The 7,066-nt window shown below is 43.3% G+C and overlaps 1 pseudogene; it reads right to left on the bottom strand.

Annotated features, from left to right (window-relative positions):
* Positions 1–2,823: 2,823 nt before the first annotated feature.
* On the bottom strand, positions 2,824–6,633 carry LOC127196687 (proteasome subunit alpha type-7-like; annotated as a pseudogene).
* Positions 6,634–7,066: the final 433 nt, after the last annotated feature.

Here is a 7,066-nt window from a genome sequence, read left to right as displayed (position 1 = left end):
AGGTACGTGGCAGAAGCTTTCAGATGTGACTCTGAATCTAGGTGGAGGAAATACTCCCTCTGCTCAGCACCTTTGTGCAGTGAACAGTGTTTGGGAAGCTACCTGATACATGATGTTTTTAATGCTGTAAAGTAGAGCTAAAATTAAATGCCATTTTTCAGAGAAGACTCATGGACAGCCTTGCCAAATTCAAAGGTTTTTTGATCTAGAAAACTTTATAAATGGAACTACTCCATCAATAGGCAAAGTGTAGCCAAAATCTGTCTAGATGCATAGTGTGGGATTTCTGCACAGGACTCTGTTTAGTAAAGACATCATTGTATACATGAGGAATCTTGCTCCAATAAAAGAATGTAAAGATAAAAAACAAAACAACAACAACAAAAAACAAGCTCTTGAGTGCTCAGCTGTCTCTTCAGCCACCACTGCACTTGATATTTTAACTGGTAGAATAAGGTTTTTCTTCACTAGAATAAAAAGAAACACAAGCTGGCATTTGTTCCTTTCCCTTTCAAAACCACGTATACTACTGAAAAAAAAAACATTCTGTGGCCCTATCACCCTAAACTCACAAAATCTCCTCTTTAAAAAAAAAAATCAGACTATTTTATTTGTAATTTACATTTGCTCTTAAGGTTCAATGGCATTCATGTAATCCTAAGAAGTAGAAATGAAATCAGGAATCTTAAACCCATCAACACACCCCATTACAGGTCTGAAATTAATATGTGCCAATGTATGTGTCTATACCAGCCGTGCATGAGGACAACACCAGCACCTGTGTACCAATTACTTCATATTCCTGTATCATTTGATATTCAACCCCTGAGGAAGATGCTACTACATCCCCATTTGCAGAAGAGAAAGCTGATCCCAGTGAGGATTAAGAAAAAAATCAAGAAACAGTGGGGCCGAGACTAGAATCTACACATTTCTAACTTTACCTGCTATCATATAACCAAAGCACTACATTGTACTGACTCGCTAAGTGCTAGTTTTCTCTGATATCGAAGATGTCTGCAGGACAAAAAAAAAGTAATAATTTATAGCATCACTCAGCTGACATACTAACATATAGTAACTCCAGTCATTTGGGTAAGGGAGAATGATCCCAAAAACACTTGAAGACTTCATTCAAATGCATGAGTATTTTACTAAAGTAATTCCAGATACCATAAGTCTACACATTCTTGAAAATTAAGACCGTATACACAGTGATGAAATAAGCCACCTTAATCAATTAATGTATGCAAGTTCCAAGCACAGCCTTTGCTGCAGAAAGCATATATACTACAATAGAATAGAATAGAATAGAATAGATTCTATATGCTCTTTGAAACATAATAGGAAGTAAGCCTGGATGTGGCCACCAAGGTGAGGGGAAATGAGTTTCAGAGCTTTCTACACTTACTGCTAACTGGCTAGTATATTTCTCTCCAATCTGAGTAAATTGCACCCATTCTTCCAAGCTCAGAGTAATTAGGACCCCATCAGTCATGTCTTCTCCAACCAACACACGTGTGCACACCTCATCTCCATGTCATAATCTCTGTCACACTATTTACAGCACCATATGATGCCACAAACGCAAGTTCTGACAGATTTGGGCATATTGCTATTTATCTAATGCCGCTCCAGCACCATGTAAGGATGAGGATAGAATTCACATCTGTCACTCACAGCTGCATCCTTATGCCTAACACTTAGTGGATGCTCACTAAGACATTGAACAAAGGAACAAAAGGCATAATAAAACAGCCACCACAACTCTCCAGACCTTCCAGTCAACATGGCTGCAGTTGTGGACATCCTTGCCTGGTACATTGCTCAGCAAAGTCTTTACCCTGGCTGGATTCTTAAACACAAGACACCAAGAAGCAGTGCCAAAACATGCCTTATCTCTAGAAAGGACCTCTGCATAGGATTTCTGCCTGTCTGCTCCTCTGCCCCATGGTGTGCTTTAACATGGTAAGAGTCTCAAAGACCTGTTTCTTTCATAAATAGTTTGTCTTACAGTCAAAGCCAGAGTTACATCGGCCCAGTCAACACCACCACCCAGGCCCTCTGTTGCATCTTTTATGGTTTTAGGAAAATGTGACATTTCCTCCACAGGACACGTACTCAAGACTTGGTCTGCCAATATGGATACAGAAGTGGAAAGACACTGAGCTTGAGAGTTCTCTTAGCTAAAAGTACAGGATTTGAAGCCCCAGAATTAGGGACTACCCGCTCTTCTTTAAAACAGAGACGAAAATATCTCCCTCAGTCTATTGCTCCTATTTCACACAGTATGTCAGTCTTCTCCACCCTTAAGATAGAAACGTATTTAATCTCCATTTCACACTGTTGGTCGAGGCTGAATAAATGTTTGCCGGATCAATCAGAACAGATCATTGAATGTGCTTGTGGTCCATTTAGATGAATCCACCTTACCACACAGGGTGGGTTCCCCCAGAACTCTGCTTTGGAAACTAGCATTGCGTTTCTCTTTGTTGGACACTCTTGCAGTCTGAACATATAGAGGTATAAGTTACAAGGCAGCATTGAAGGCTCCCAAGGGTTATAGTTTATAGAAGCTATAAGTTACCAACAGGAAGACTTGTAACTAGCTACTGGCACACGGACCAAGCCCAGCAATGTAAAGTATGCTTGATCTAGATTCCAGTTGGGCACTTGCTAATCATTTTCATTTCTTTCTTTTTTTTCCAAGAGTCAAAAAAAAATGTAGTTTATTGGGCTCTCGGACAAGAAGACAGAAGGCCCACAACACCAAGGCTTGCTCATGATCGAGGCTGAAAGATGTGCCAAGTGATGCTCACTTCATCAATACGCTTTCTTCTGTTTCTTCTTTACATTTTCTTCTTTTGCCTTTTTGGATTCAGCAGCATACTTCTCAATTTCTTCAGGATTTAGAACCTTGAGGGGCCGATACCACCTCGTGACAGCAAGTTCAATATTTTTTGCCACCTGACTGGACCACTTCCAGGAGCGCCTTGATCACTAGTTTGATGGTCAGATCATCTATCTCGAGGGCATCATCAGTGTAGCTCTTCTCCGGCAATTCATTCACTGGCTTGGCACCCAGCCTACAGCATTGGCTGTCCATTCAAGGTACATGCCTGATGGAGTCTAAGGGTACCATCAAAGTCAAATCCACAAGAAGGGCAGAGATGCGCCCATTGCTCTGGGTATAACACTGCTTCAGACTAGCAATGTAGTGAGTAGTGTACTCCACAGTGACTGGGTCCTCCACAGTCAGCCAGTGTCTCTGACACTCTACTTGGTTTCTGTTGATGACTATTCTTGCATCAGCAGCGAGGCCTGCAAAGGCCATGCAGACATTATCGTCCAAAGCACAGATCTTCTGCACTGTTCTTTCATCTTGTAGCTCGGCCACTGATTTTTTTTTTCCCACACCAAGAACAACAATATCCCTTCCTCAGACACTAACCTCAGTGTAGCCCTTCTTGACTGCCTCCTGTGCGTACTCCACTTGAAAGAGGTGGCCGTCAGGCGAGAGGAGGGTGATGATGCGACCCTAGCTCACTACTGCGCATGTGCGAGCTCAAGCCGCCACCTCATCCTCATTTCTTATTCTCCCCACAGCTGCATCTTAATGGAGGTTCGAATGCTCCCAGGATAGCCATAGGAAAATAAACACAAGAGATTTTATCTTTGAGCTTCATAGTATTGTGCCAGCCACTATAATTTTTTAACAAATTTCTTTAAAACGATAGACAATGATGAAGGTAAGAACGCTGTGCTTTTTATCAAAACCAACATCTTACAAAGAAAATTATGCTAAACCCAGAAGAAATGAAAACTAAGAAAAGACCACGTACACTGATCATCTAATCCCACTGAGTAAACAAGTATTAAAAACAAAACAAAAACTTTTGCAAGAACAACTTCGGAGGATTTACCAAGAATTACATGAAACAATACTGGAATTTTTTTTCTCTCAGAGCAACTACCTAGAGCACTTTGACCACTTACTAGGTAGGCTTTGAGTTACAAAACCATAACTAAAATTTATCAGAGGCTTCCAGCTGCGTGGTGCTACATACTGTGTGAGCTTCATCTCACTTAGCCCTCACTACGACACAGGGAGGTCAACACACTGTGTGAGCTTCATCTCAGCCCTCACTACAACCCGGGGAGGTCAGGACCATCAGTATCTCCCTTTTATGGTTAAGGAAACAAAAGCTCAGACTGGTTAAGTCCTAAGCCCACAGTGCAACTCTAAGCAGCTGTCCCAGTTTGCTTCTTTCCGGCTAACATGACTCTAAAAGCCATTGTTGTCAACCTTCCTAACACTGCGACCCTTTAATAAAATTCCTCACATTGCGCTGGCCCTCCAACCATGAAATTATTCTGTTGCTACTTTATAACTGTAATTTTGATACTTATGAATCCTAATGCAAACATCTGATATGCAAGGATATGTAATATACAATCCCTGGGGGGGGAGGGGGTACGACCCACAGGTTGAGAACCACTGCTCTGTGGTTCTCAGCATTTCCATGCTGACCTGCTACCAATGTAGACCCTACCAACAGAGGCAGCAAAGCCTGTACAGCCTTGACATCATTTGAAAGGAAGTTATCCTGACCAGACAAAGACTCATATATTGTCAGCAAGACAGATATAGCCTGAGCCCAGACAACCGAGAAGACTCTGGCAAAAGGTTCTTGCACTTGTCAGTCTGGAGATAGCAGTGGAGGTGTGGCATCCTGATCAGGCATTCTGCCCTTGGGATCCGACTAGGCCGTTACAACAGGGTAAACTTACATACCTGACATTGTTTGCTAAGAGGATGGTTATCAGTAAAGTAGCCAACTAGTCTCAAAATTTTGTATTTCTGAAAATCTGACGGTTTCACTGAGGTCTCTCTAAAGCCAGTCACCTACCTACTGCCTGGCATGACACAGAGGCAGCAAGCATCCTGTGTCTGGCTGACTTGCCGTTTAAAAGAAAAAAGAAAAAAGAAAAAAAAAAAAAAAACTAGGATATTTGGATATTTCCTGGAGACCAGAATGGTGATTAAATACGGCTAGGGGTGAAAGTACAAGGTAAGGAATGTATTTCACACTGTGTCTTGTACAGAACCTGACTTGACCCTCTTTTATTCCTGACCCTGCAATCAGTAGGAGGGTGAGCAGGCCACCTCTGACCTCTACGGGAACGGAAATCCTGTCCGAGTCTTGGGAAAACCTGTCACGCCTGGGCTTCCTCTGCCTCTGCTACAAGTTTTACGGGCCTTCGTTGTCTTGACGTGTAGCTTTAAGCAGCACCCCCAGGATATAAAGCTGTTAACTTCAACGTTGCTCTCCGTGCTCACTCATGTTACTGACTCCCGTGGGAATCTGTTCCTCCTCCCTGCCTTGCTATGGCTCCCAGTCCCCAACCCTTTCCCACAAGTTCCCACACTCACTGAATGAGGAAGGTCAGTCTGAACACATCTGTCCGCTTTCCAGAATGTCACAGAGGAGTAACAGCTGTTGGCTTCTGTTCCCAGCACATTATCTTGTTTGTCCCAAAAGCAGCTTGGATGAACTCCAGCTAATATATACAATCTCTGCTTCCTACGGAGAATGTAGGGCCAGGAGAGTGTGCTCTCCATACTTGCTTTAGTTTGGGCATAAATGCCATCTGATTTTAAGAACTGGATCTTGTTATTAATTAATGGTTACACTTACGACGAAAGGTTATTAAGTATTTGCTATATAGGTCAAAGCTAAGAACATCTCAAATTTTTAAGACTCACATTTTCTAGAAAAAGCAGTATTCTTTTCTTCTTTTGTGGCCATGCTTAATTAGCTTTACACATACATACACACACGTACACATACACACACACACACACGTTTTTATTAACTTCCCATATGTACACATGATGGAATTGAAATTGTGAGAGAATTAAAGAAGCTATTGGAAGCTCAGGCAGGTAGGTCAAGCATTTGCGTGCCAGCCTGACCTACACAATTAGTTTGTGGCCAGCCTGAGCTACATAATGAGACCCTATCTCACAAAGAAAGCACACGAAAGAACAAGAGAAGACCGTTAAGACCTAACACAAGGTCCAGATGGATCTATTCGTCTAAGAGCGCACATGGAACACACACAACACGCAGAACACCAACAGCACATACAGTGTCGTTTACATGTTGCCTTGAGAGAAAAAAAAAAGTCCAGACTGCTTTTGTACTCACAGAATGTAGCTCGAGCCGTACCCCAGGCGGCTCAGACTTGGGGTGCCTGGCACATTATTCTGTACACTACAGACTCGGGATGGAGACTAGAAATACGGGGGGGGGAGGGAAACCTCGTCCCCTCAGCAGTTGAGTCTCCTGCTGTTGCTCACGGTGTGACATTTACTCACATTTGCTTGACCAAATCGTTAGAGGGCTCTTCTGGGAAAACTGCTGCCGTGTAGCTGACTTCTAAACAGAGCAAATAAGACTAGAAATGTCTAAAAGCCACCTTTAAAATGCATTCACTCACCCAACAGACTGCTACAGACAACATCCAAAGGAAGGCTCTGTGTCCCCAGAGAATTGAAGCCTTCCAAGGGCTGTGGAGAAAGAAAGGCCTTGCCTTACCTGGAGAGGCCTGTGTGGGCAGGGTCGCCATGATGTGGCAAATAAGCAGAGCTGCCCAGACCACAGTCGGGTCGGGAACTTGCTTTTCAGGCACAGTATATACTACCAATAAGAGCCTGAAGCTGCCTGGCCTGCCTGTAGCCCCACAAAGAGCTCAGGGAGGCAGCAGTGAAAAGACACTGAGAAAGGCTTGGGCTATGGCAGGCTTGTCACCATGTGCCTCTGAAGTGAGCTCAGTGAGGAAGCCTTGCAATGTTGCATGGCACACACACCTGCACTGCTGTCACGGATTTATAGAAGTCATCAGCATAATAGACCCAGGTTTTAATACAGGTTTACTCTTTCATGTCAACTTCCTATGGTATGGTTGCTATCAGTTGCCATAAGCTCCGGGTCCAGCCGGATCGCGGCGTGCTCGGAGCGTGGGAAGGGGTTTAGGAGTAACATTCGGGAGTCTCCCATCC

Source organism: Acomys russatus, chromosome 12, assembly GCF_903995435.1.
Source record: "Acomys russatus chromosome 12, mAcoRus1.1, whole genome shotgun sequence".
In the NCBI taxonomy this organism is placed as follows: Eukaryota; Metazoa; Chordata; class Mammalia; order Rodentia; family Muridae; genus Acomys; species Acomys russatus.
This window is presented reverse-complemented; position numbering and strand designations above follow the sequence as displayed.